Raw genomic sequence first — 13,127 nt, forward strand, 5'->3', positions numbered from 1 at the left:
GTTTTCCCCGCTGCCGGCGGGTCCGGTAAGCGGGGAAAAGGACCGTACGCGGCGGGAGGGGCGGGGGTTCACCTCTTCCGCCATCCCGGAAGGGTGATCCCACGGCGAATCCGCCGCTGGGACCACCCTTATCGGAAAGCCAACCGTCCACAGTTTAAAAAAATACCAGGGTTATGGCAGCTATCTGCTGCCATAACACCGGTATTTAGGTTTAAACGGAGGACGTATATAAACCTTTTTGGACTTGGACATGGTGGCTGCATGAAGGGTGACAGGTACTCGGGTACTTTGTTGGGCAGGTGACAGGCAGGTGACAGGTACTCTGGTACTGATGAGCAGGTGGCAGGTACTCGGGTACTCCGATAGGCAGGTGACAGGTACTCAGGTACTCTGATGGGCAGGTGACAGGCAGGTGATAGGTACTGATGAGTAGTACTGATACTGATAGGTGATACTGTACTGATGGGTATTGATGATCAGTACTGATACGTGATAGGTTCTGATGAGCACTGATGAGTAGTGATGGGTACTGATGAGCAGGCGGCAAGTACTCGGGTACTTCAGGCGTCAGGTACTCTGATGAGCAGGTGGAAGGTACTCAGGTACTCTGATGGGTAGGTGACAGGTACTCGGGTACTCTGATGGGTAGGTGACAGGTACTCAGGTACTCTGATGACGGGTACTCCGTTGACAGGTACTCAAAGTACCCGAGTACCTGTCATCAGAGTACCCGAGTACCTGTCATCAGAGTACCCGAGTATCCATCATCAGAGTACCCGATTATCCGTCATCAGAGTACCCGAGTACCTGTCATCAGAGTACCCGAGTACCTGTCATCAGAGTACCCGAGTATCCGTTATCAGAGTACCCGAGTACCTGTCATCAGAGTACCCGAGTACCTGTCATCAGAGTACCCGAGTACCCGTCATCAGAGTATCCGAGTACCCGTCATCAGAGTACCTGCGTACCCGTCATCAGAGTACCTGCGTACCCGTCATCAGAGTACCCGAGTACCTGTCATCAGAGTACCCAAGTACCTGTCATCAGAGTACCCGAGTACCTGTCATCAGAGTACCCGTCATCAGAGTACCTGAATACCTGTCACCAGCCCATCAGAGTACCCAAATGCCTGTCACCAGCCCATCAGAGTACCCGAGTACCTGTCATCAGAGTACCTGATGGGCTGGTGACAGGTACTCGGGTACTTTGATGGGTTAGTGACAGGTGCTCTTTATTGGGGGGGGGCAATCAGTGTGTTTAGCGTGCACTGTAATCGGTAACTAGCTGTTACCACAATCTCCTCCTCACACAGGATCAGTGTGTGAGGAGGAGAACACGGTGACAGCTAGTTACCGTGTTCTCTGTTGACATTTGTGACCGGCTGTGATTGGACACAGCCGGTCACGTGGTAAAGAGCCAATTTCATTGGCTCTTTACCTAGATCGGGGATCGACTCTGTCCGAGGGACGAGCCTCGTCCCCGATCGCTGCTCTGCGGGCCCCCGGGGGCGCGCATTGCAGAGAGAACGAGCGGCTCGTGCTGGAGCCGCTCATGTGATCGGCTGTGATTGACACAGCCGATCACATGGTAAACAGCCAATTACTATTGGCTGTTTACCTTGATCAGGGATGGGCTATGTCCGAGGGACGAGCCTCATCCCTGATCGCTGCGCTGCGCGCCCCCGGGGGCGCGCAGTAGCAGCTAGAGCGGGCGGACGTCATATGACGGCCGCCCGGATCCGTACAACCACTATGCCGACGTCATATTACTATGACTTGGTATGGAAGTGGTTAACCTGTTGCATTACCCATGTGCTTGATGGAAGAACTACTGTATAATGTAGTGGAGATGACGAGAACCTTTACATTTATTTAACTATAATAAATGACTGGTTTAATAAAAAAGTCTGGTCTGATTTACTGTGAACAGGGGGTAGGAGTGAGCTCCTATAATTAATGGAAATGGAGAATGAAGTATAAACCATCATGTTAGCATCTGGATGATGGAAGGAGGAGCAGCCAGTTTCGGAGAGGAGGCGGTGGTGGCCGGTGATGGAGGTTCTGTTGGAGGGGTGGATTTCTGTCTGTATAGTCTACCCTTCTAGGTGGCAGGAACCCTATGTTAGGGGCCGCTGCTTAACAGAACCCTGCTGTGGATTGCGCTTAGACCATGAGCACAGGGAGAAGTATTCCCCCACTCACCTTGAAGGTGTGGATGGGGCAATCAGCTCATTATTATTGTTTAACCCACTGGCTGAAAAAAAAAAAATTGTCATGTATGGTCAGCCTAAAAGAACTGGTGGGGGGCTCCACCCACTGGTTGAACGAAAAAAAGAAATTAGTCATGTATGATCAACCTAGAAGAACTGGTGGGGGGCAAATCAGCTTTCATCGCTATTTCACTCAAAATAACTCTGTAGTCAGTACTGGGATAGGTGTCACAGGCAAGTGTAAAGACTTTATCTTTCCAGTGTGGGGTCGGGTGTAGTAGTTAGGCCTCCCGCCATGAGGAGGGCTGACTTATACATAAAAGTGTCAAGGTCTTACCTTGCCCTCCTGTTGGCTGCCATATTGGACATGTGCAGATTGCTGACTCTTATAGACTCTGACTGCATCATCACTTGCCTGCTGCCTGGATGGCGCACAGTGACTATATCTATCACCTGATGGGTTGCAGTCCTTGCCCTTGTGTTTGTGCTCCAAGGTGCATCTCTGCAAGCAGTCTTCTTTTACCCATGTCCTTACCTGTATGACCTGGCCTGGCTGACGATTCTCCTGGCTCTTGATCCGGCATTGGCAGACGACCTGGCATTGGCAGACTACCCACTTCTGGACTCGACCCCCCAGCTTGTTCCTGCTCCCAATTTCTCACTCTTGCTGTAAATTTATTGTTGTTTGCTCCAATAAACTGCTTTATTTTACCTGCATCCCGTGTGGTCTGGTTTCCTGGCACCCTGACAAAAAGCAGTTCCATCATGCCAGTACAAAAAGCTAAAGATATATTAAATCCACAACATACTTTTTCTTTCCAATTGAGATCAAACAATAAAGATATTGATAGCATTATTAACTGCTTCAACACCGCCCTGTAGCAGTTTTACCTGATCTGACATTTTGTGATCTAAAACTTAGATACTTAAGAGACCGGAAGCATCGGAATACACCACATCGGCGGTTTGTTTGTTGCAGCTCGTGTTCATTTACTTAATTGTAAGTCTTTTAAGTAAATATTGATTTACTAAACTATGAGAGCCCCCCTCTTGTCATTACCTCTTGATGAGCGAGTGTTCTTGGAGGAACATCAGATTGCAGATCCACTATCACTCCATAGGAAGAGAGGGAGAATTTACTATTGACAGTACCATCCTAAGGATGGAGGGACCTGTCCACACCTTAAAGCCCCTTCACCATGGAGAAAACCCCTGATGCCCCATATGGTGATTTATTGCACCAAAACGCTCGCTTGAGTGTCAATGGAGGTGAGTGGCCATTGCACCTAATTGTGGATAAGCTCACGATAACAGCACATCATTGCCACTGGATGTGAAAATCACAAAAGTCACTGGAATATTAAGGAACCGTCACAAGAATCACTTTATACTATTTGGCACATAGCCTGGTGCACATTACACATCTGCACATGGACTTTTCTTCCCAATATATTTCCTATTTCTGTATTTATCACGAATTATAGCACCTTTACTGTTATTGATCTTTTTTGCACATTATGCACTGCTAGCACCTTTTTTGCTTATATTTTTATCTCTGCATGTTTATGTATTGATTGATTGATTCGCTACATTGTGGTCATATATTATTTTTTATTCACATTGCATAATATATCTTTTTTATCCATCATTTATTTTACATTTCTGTTGCTTATTATCGGACATTTTGGGGACATTTTGCATTAGCACTGGAATTTTTTCCATCAGAATTTGATTATTCTATTTTTTCCATTTTTATCTATTTAAACTATTTTTCACGAATGTGAAACCACATCATACACATCTTTTAGATTACACTTCATTGCAACATTCCTGGCCCACAATTTTAAGAAATCGAGCGCTGATTTTCCCCTCTGTATCTAGTCCATTAAGTATGTGGTGACACTACTAAATCGGCTGCTGATTTTGGTGTTCCACCATCTTCAGAATTCCATCGCATAACCCCATCGCATCTATCCCATTGGTAGCGCATAGGCCCTTTTTCCTCAGACTTTTGAAGATGTTTTGCTTCTAGATCACCAGGTATTGACCAGCCCACTTTAGGCGACTTTGGACTTTGGAAATACTAAAAAATGTAAAGCAGCAATTTTCCTGATATCCAGCTGTCTGAGCGAGAACAGTTCGGCTCCTCAATGGTTAGCAGACGACAGCATGAAACGGTGCACCAACCTCCCCCATCAGCAGGGAGGAATAAGGGCACGTTATCAGATCTTCAAGAAATAGAAATTCAGGAGAATACGACGACAATACTGCGTGATGATAATAACTTCTCCAAATTACGTGGCTGAATATCACAATTGAAGAAGCTTTGAGTATGACACCATCAAAAACAAGTAAATACAATATTTATAAGGTAGCAGTCAAAAGCCACTAAAACGATAGTTAACTCCAAACACAAGATGATTGCTAGTTGGTTACTAGCAGGCTGGCGAGGGAAAGCACACTCCGTGTTTGATTGCAGCTTTACATGTGAAAACATTCGAAAGGAAAGTTTCTGGTGTATATACAGTGGGTACGGAAAGTATTCAGACCCCCTTAAATTTTTCACTCTTTGTTATATTGCAGTTGCATATTTTTCAGGCAGTTCCTTTGACCTCATGATTCTCATTTGCTCTGACATGCATTGTGATCTGGAAGGTCTTATATAGACAGGTGTGTGGCTTTCCTAATCAAGTCCAATCAGGATAATCAAACACAGCTGGACTCAAATGAAGGTGTAGAACCATCTAAAGGATGATCAGAAGAAATGGAAAGCACCTGAGTTAAATATATGAGTGTCACAGCAAAGGGTCTGAATACTTAGGACCATGTGATATTTCATTTTTTCTTTTTTAATAAATCTGCAACAATGTCAACAATTCTGTGTTTTTCTGTCAGTATGGGGTGCTATGTGTACATTCATGAGGAAGAAGAATGAACTTAAATGATTTTAGCAAATGGCTGCAATATAACAAAGAGTGAAAAATTTAAGGGGGTCTGAATACTTTCCGTACCCACTGTATATATATATATATATATATATATATATATATATATATATATATATATATATATATAATATTGTTCCTGCGCTATCCTGGATAATACTTTTTCCTTGATGCTGCACCACAATTACTGATACTACAAAACAGCACAAATAATGGTTAAATGGGGGTGGTGGTGCGCCTCAAAGGTGAAATAAATGAACATAAATAGAAGTGCTTACATGTGTTTGTTTCGCAATTATTATTTTGGGCTTGATTAAACTATATTACGGTGATTAAATAAATCTCATAAACTTAGATACAGTAGTGCATAAATGCATAAATAACATTAAAAAATTAGTGATATTAAAAAATACTGTTTAAAGTGCTCAGTGCTTACGGTGACATATCTCCTTAGAATAAACAAAATACAAAAGAGTGCAAAAAAATATATATGTGATCATTCGAATCAACATAGATAAATGTCTAATTTAATAAAAATTCCAATAAATGATCTTCAATCAAAATAAAAGACGATTCAATGGTGCACTATTGTGAATAAATGATGTGACTTATTTCCTCCACCTTGTGCCACTTCTAGGTGTGCTAAATTCTCACCTCAAAAAAGAGGATAAAACGCCTGTGTTACATATGCCTTATCTCCAGCGTGGTGTCTTGTGGCTCCCGGGTCCTTCCTAAGGGATCTTATGTATATTCCCGGTCTGTGATTTATATCTGGGACTCCTTACATGGGACTCCTTATAATGCGTATCTCCACCTCAGGGGCTCATTAAATAGATAAGGCAATCATAGTGCAGTATTAAAAACTCTTTTTATTATAAATAAAGTAGTGCACTTACAGTTTTAATTCTTGTTTCCAGCATAAAACATGTGCAAACAGCGCTATGGGGACTCCATCCCGTCCGACAAGTCACTTCCGTTTTTTTGGGTACCTCCTACGCGTTGCGTCACGAGATCACGTGACTTCCTCAGGGACTCATATAACTCAACACACAGCCACTAATGTCTAAACTGCTGGCAACAAAAGTGAGTACACCCCTAAGTGAGAATGTCCAAATTGGGCCCAATTAGCCATTTTCCCTCCCCAGTGTCATGTGACTCGTTAGTGTTACAAGGTCTCAGGTGTGAATGGGGAGCAGGTGTGTTAAATGATATTATAAAATATTTACAAAAATATGAGGGGTCTATTCACTTTTTTGTGAGATAATATATATATACAGTGGGTACGGAAAGTATTCAGCCCCCCTTAAATTTTTCACTCTTTGTTATATTGCAGCCATTTGCTAAAATCATTTAAGTTCATTCTTCTTCCTCATGAATGTACACATAGCTCCCCATACTGACAGAAAAACACAGAATTGTTGACATTGTTGCAGATTTATTAAAAAAGAAAAACTGAAATATCACATGGTCCTAAGTATTCAGACCCTTTGCTGTGACACTCATATAATTAACTCAGGTGCTTTCCATTTCTTCTGATCATCCTTGAGATGGTTCTACACCTTCATTTGAGTCCAGCTGTGTTTGATTATACTGATTGGACTTGATTAGGAAAGCCACACACCTGTCTATATAAGACCTTCCAGATCACAATGCATGTCAGAGCAAATGAGAATCATGAGGTCAAAGGAACTGCCTGAAGAGCTCAGAGACAGAATTGTGGCAAGGCACAGATCTGGCCAAGGTTACAAAAAGATTTCTGCTGCACTTAAGGTTCCTAAGAGCACAGTGGCCTCCATAATCCTCAAATGGAAGACGTTTGGGACGACCAGAACCCTTCCTAGAGCTGGCCGTCCGGCCAAACTGAGCTATCGGGGGAGAAGAGCCTTGGTGAGAGAGGTAAAGAAGAACCCAAAGATCACTGTGGCTGAGCTCCAGAGATGCAGTCAGGAGATGGGAGAAAGTTGTAGAAAGTCAACCATCACTGCAGCCCTCCACCAGTCGTGGCCCGACGGAAGCCTCTCCTCAGTGTAAGACACATGAAAGCCCGCATGGAGTTTGCTAAAAAAACACCTGAAGGACTCCAAGATGGTGAGAAATAAGATTCTCTGGTCTGATGAGACCAAAATAGAACTTTTTGGCCTTAATTCTAAGCGGTATGTGTGGAGACAAGCAGGCGCTCATCACCTGTCCAATACAGTCCCAACAGTGAAGCATGGTGGTGGCAGCATCATGCTGTGGGGGTGTTTTTCAGCTACAGGGACAGGACGACTGGTTGCAATCGAGGGAAAGATGAATGCGGCCAAGTACAGGGATATCCTGGACAAAAACCTTCTCCAGAGTGCTCTGGACCTCAGACTGGGCCGAAGGTTTACCTTCCAACAAGACAATGACCCTAAGCACACAGCTAAAATAACGAAGGAGTGGCTTCACGACAACTCCGTGACTGTTCTTGAATGGCCCAGCCAGAGCCCTGACTTAAACCCAATTGAGCATCTCTGGAGAGACCTAAAAATGGCTGTCCCCCAACGTTTACCATCCAACCTGACAGAACTGGAGAGGATCTGCAAGGAGGAATGGCAGAGGATCCCCAAATCCAGGTGTGAAAGACTTGTTGAATCTTTCCCAAAAAGACTCCTGGCTGTATTAGATCAAAAGGGGGCTTCTACTAAATACTGAGCAAAGGGTCTGAATACTTAGGACCATGTGATATTTCAGTTTTTCTTTTTTAATAAATCTGCAACAATGTCAACAATTCTGTGTTTTTCTGTCAGTATGGGGTGCTATGTGTACATTCATGAGGAAGAAGAATGAACTTAAATGATTTTAGCAAATGGCTGCAATATAACAAAGAGTGAAAAATTTAAGGGGGTCTGAATACTTTCCGTACCCACTGTATATATATATATATATATATATATAATGTTTGGGGGTTCTGAGTACTTTTTTAGCGAACAAATTATTATTTTTTTCATTCAGGAGCAAATGCCAGAACTGGCCAGGTAGGGAAGTAGTTAGGCAAAAATCAAACAGCAACCAATCAAATTCTCTTTCCCTCGCTTTAAAAGATTATAGCAAAGGTGCATTTTATTCCTTAAGATACCTTCACAAGATAAGTGTTGCTTATAGCAACCCAATATGGTGATTGCTTTCATTCACAATCTAGTCTTCCTTTTCTCCAAGTACGTAAATCAGGCCAAGGTCAGGCAATGAAAAATGGTTGACATCCCATCATTCAACCAATCCAGCATTCATCAAATCTATCAGGGATAAATATTCATTTTGTTTGGGAACTTAAATGTGGATGCACAGGTCAGCTGTGGTATAAAAATAACCGAGTGCAGAACAGGTTTCATTTACTGCAGCAATTCATCACGCATCCCGCTCCCACTATGGGAATGATTAACACATGTGGGAAAAGCAATCTCATCGGAGGGCTGGGGTTTCCAATATTGTTGCATCATACAGTATGTATATGTTCCTGCTTGGACTGCTCCTATTTTAAGTCTTGCGTGCCAGTCTTACTTTTGGCAAGCATCTGAAATTCTATAAACTGACTGTCTCATCTGTGTTAATCATGCGTCTTCTGGAGATGTAAACAACATATCATAAGATACTGCTGACCTACAATGAATAATATTGTAAAAATGCTGTGTGTCACAAGTGTATATGTACAATACATACTGTATACATCTCAGACATTTTCCATGCTACCTGTGTAGGGGTTACAGCAGAAATATTTCACTTTGCAAAACTGACATTGCCACTTGTACGTGGAAGCAATTGTTTACTATTTCATACAGACACTAGAGGCCACTCTAATTCCTAACCGCTTGCCAATAATTCTGATGTTCGGCTTGCCCCTGGGAAGACGTCATGGATGACGAAACGTGTCGGGATTGGCTGTTACTGAAGACATTATGCTTGCTTAGCCGTTACTCACGGCGTTCCTTTCTCATGAGCTGACAGTCTGCTGGTTTTTGACTTGTTTGTGTCTGTTTACAACTTATCAAAGGAACTTCTTACATATTTAACCACTTAAGCCCCGGAAGATTTTACGTTTTTTTGCGATTTTTTACTGCGTGACTTTAACGGACGATTGCACGGTCGTACGACGCTGTACCTAAACGAATTTCACGTCCTTTTTTTCCCACAAACAGAGCTTTCTTTTGGTGGTATTTGATCACCTGTGCGATTTTTTGATCATGCGCTATAAACAAAAAAAGAGCATAATTTTTGCAAAAATAACAATATTTTTCAATTTTTTTTATATGAAATTCCCCCCCCAAAAAAATGTAAAAATCAAATTTTTTTTAACATTTTCGGCCAAATTGTTTTATGCTACATATGTTTGGTAAAAAAAATCGCAAAAAGCGTATTTTGATTGGTTTGCGCAAAAGTTATCGCGTTTACTAACAAAGGGAAAGATTTTTGTCATTTTTGATGTTTTTTTTTTTTAATGAGTAATGGCGGCGATCTGCGATTTTTTTTGCGGTACTGCGACATTGCGGCGGACAGATCGGACCCTTGACTGACATTTTTGACACTTTTGGGGGTACCAGTGACATTACTGCAGTAATCAGTGCTATATATATGCACTGTTACTGCAAAAATGACACTGGCAGGGAAGTGGTTAACTGTATTGGACAGGGAGGGGTTAAGTGTGTCCTAGGGGCATGATTCTAACTGTAGTGGGACATGGCTATTGGTGTAAAAACAAAGATCAAATGTTCTACATAGTAGAACCGTCTGATCTTCATTTTTACACAGGGGAGAATGACAGGCGGCTTGTTTACATAAGTTGCTCTGCCTTTCTCCCGCTGTACCGACGATCGGCGAGTGACCGGCGGACATCGGGTCCGCCGGTCACACGCCCGCACTCCTCCCTGAACGAGCCGAGGCGGGCGCACGCCTCAGCGGGCGCGCGCTCGCCCGCTATTGGCTCCAATCCCAGTGACAGCCGAGCGACGTAGATCTACGTCACTCTGCCTGGCCGGGGCTGACTGCTGCAGTAAATATACTGTGCACAGTCGGCAACCGGTTAAAAAAAAAGGACTTAAATGTTAGCAGGCTTTACTATGCTTGTTCATTTTTTTTTTTTTATCCCGATCCATTTGGAGTTGCTGCTAAGCAGCCACCACCTATCTCGGATTCCGTGTTATTTTGTGCTTTTATGATCTTTATAATTCATGGTCCACGCTATCTGGTATGGAGAGTATGCTAAGTGTTGGTGCTTGGTGGTGGATTTCATCATGCAATGTTAATTATACACATTTTTGCATTTTAAGGACACTCTCGTTTATTATTGAAAATTACTTTTTAATTGAAAGGACATTTTTATGTTTACCCAACACTGGATTTTACACCCATTTCAATATATCACTTTCATATGATTGATTTTTTTTCTACATATTTTTTTAATGATATATTTTGCTTATATTTTATTCACTGCATGTTTAATTGTTTTCATGCCACAATATTTACCATATGGTTATTCATGATTGCACTAATAGTATTTAGAGCTACTTCCTATTTATATTGATCATTTACAGCTGGTATTATAGTTGGCTATTAAAGTGGCTGCTCACCTTTTTGTTCTTTTTACTTGACCTAACGCAGATTTTTTCCTGTTTTATACTTGACAGTAATGGACTTCAGACTAAAGATCTCAGATCTAAAAATGGCCATCGCAATTTAACTCTATCGGATAGCTACCAAGAGGGAAGACACATGCACCAGCTTCTGACATCAGAGGGTGCAATGCTCTGAAAGATGGTCTTAAAAGAAAGAGACAGATGAGATGATGGTCCGCATCCTGATTGTGGCAGTTACTCAGATTGAGGCTTAGTTGCAGCTATGGGAGAGCCAGCCCTGCAGCTCAGATGGAAGCTTGGTTACAGATGATGAATACATGCAGTGATTGATGGCACCTGTGTCCTGGATGACGTTACGTGTGATGAAACGCGTAGGTTGGAGTGACGTGCTGACGTCAGCACGGGTGTTATGCTTCTAGTTTTGCCCTGCGGGATTTTCTCTGTATAGTGCTATATTGGATTTATCGATGTAAGCGTGTTTTTAAACTTTATTAAATTAGGTAAGGTTTTATACTATTTGGAGCAGATTCCTTCTATGTCCTGGTCATTTGGGATGATGCTGGGATGGTCATCTGCCTCTTTGGAGAACCTTTGGAAGCGTTCTTGGATGATCCTGACCGGGTGGTTCGGTTATAAGCTCCTTTGACCTTTCTTTAATTAGAGGGTCATATATACAGTAGCTGGTAAGCCTCCATTCCTTCCATAACTGGTGGTGGTGTCACAATTTACAATTTTCCAAAGGTGATAGATGCTCATTATGCACAAGCTTATATGAACACTTAAGAAGAGAATTGTGTTTCATGTTTTCTAATTTTGTTTTTTGTTTTTCACGTGGACTCTTTTGTGGTTTTTCGATTTGGTTTTACCCCTCAATCGGGGAGAGTGTATTTGCTTTTCACTTATTGTCCATTAACCACTTAAGGCCCGGGCCTATTTCACTGCATTTAAAAAAACTAAACTCTAAAAAAACTAAACAGTTAAACAGTAAAGTTAGCCCAATTTTATTTGTATATTGTGAAAGATGATGCGCAGGAGTGATTTCATTGCGTTCCGGAGGATGCGAGATGGCCGGAGGATGCGAACCAGGAAACAGCCGTGTCAGGCGGCGCTGCGGGGGCTTCGTTCTAAGGTAAGTATTTCATAATGAGCTAGTATGCGATGCATACTAGCTCATTATGACTTTGTCTTTCAGGTATTTTTTTTTTCAGAGGTTTACAACCTCTTTAATGGGGTAAAAGGGGGGGTGGAGCTTTTAAGGGGTTTTGTGGTAGTCATCGGATACCTCTGAGCTACCCTAGTCATTGCATTACTCTGCTGCAATAAAGAGCGGCCATATTGTCCATCTTATTGGGGGATAGTGTGATAGGCTAACAAAGACTTTTTGGTTACATACGGAGATACATAAAGACAATTGCCTTACAGTAGTGTCTGCTGGATAAAGTAAACTGATTGAGGAAGAAACTTACTCAAGGTGGATCATCTTAATTGGATTCCATATTCTTTGCTTGTTAAAGCGTATATTACCTTTAAAAAGTACATTGGTTACTACATTGTTGCTTTGGAAAGGAGCTTGTTTATTGAACAATTGTTTAGAGCTCTAACACAGATCTGTGAACTCACCAACGCAAAAGTTTGAGACTTATATCATAGTTATCTTAGCTAGATAGAAAGAGAACTGCCATATCATGTATTGATGTTATAATACCAATACTGTAGTTGTGCTTTTAATTATTTAAAGGGTAACTCCACTTTCGTGGGGAAAAAATCAGCAAATAAAGAAAAATCAATTTAGCGTATACAATTGCGACACAAATCATATTATAATTGAATGTTATTAAAAACGACCTTTCCTTTTCAATCTGCAGCTGTTGTAATTTTCTGAAAATGCAATATGGCCGCCTGGGGGTGTTCTGTACACAGAATGTATACTGACCACACCCACAGAAACATAATTTCCTGCTTTTGTGATTGGCTCACCAATTTTCCCAGAAGTCTGCCTAAGATACAAGTCAGATTTCTGGCATCCCCTGCAACAAAAATATCATTTTTGGTGAGATACACAACTTCCAATGGGAACACGTCTAAAGGGATGCAGGTCAAGCAGATTTCCTCATTAGAGCCCTGCAGCTGCCACAGCTGATTGATAATTATGAAACCACTCCCATTACACCCCCTCAGCACAGAGGAACAACCAATGATGTCTTCAGAATAGCAAAAGGTAGGAATCTGCAACAAAGTTTGTTAAAATCCTTGTAATGTACAGAGATCACCCAGAGGGGAATGTTTTTTTCTCAACAAAAGTGGAGTTACGCTTTAAGCACTTCCGGACCATCCCATAGTAGATTTACTGCTACAGGGCGGCCCTCCTATGAAGAATCATGT

The sequence above is a fragment of the Pelophylax lessonae genome (genome assembly GCF_965119305.1).
Source record: "Pelophylax lessonae genome assembly, chromosome: 3".
NCBI lineage: Eukaryota > Metazoa > Chordata > Amphibia > Anura > Ranidae > Pelophylax > Pelophylax lessonae.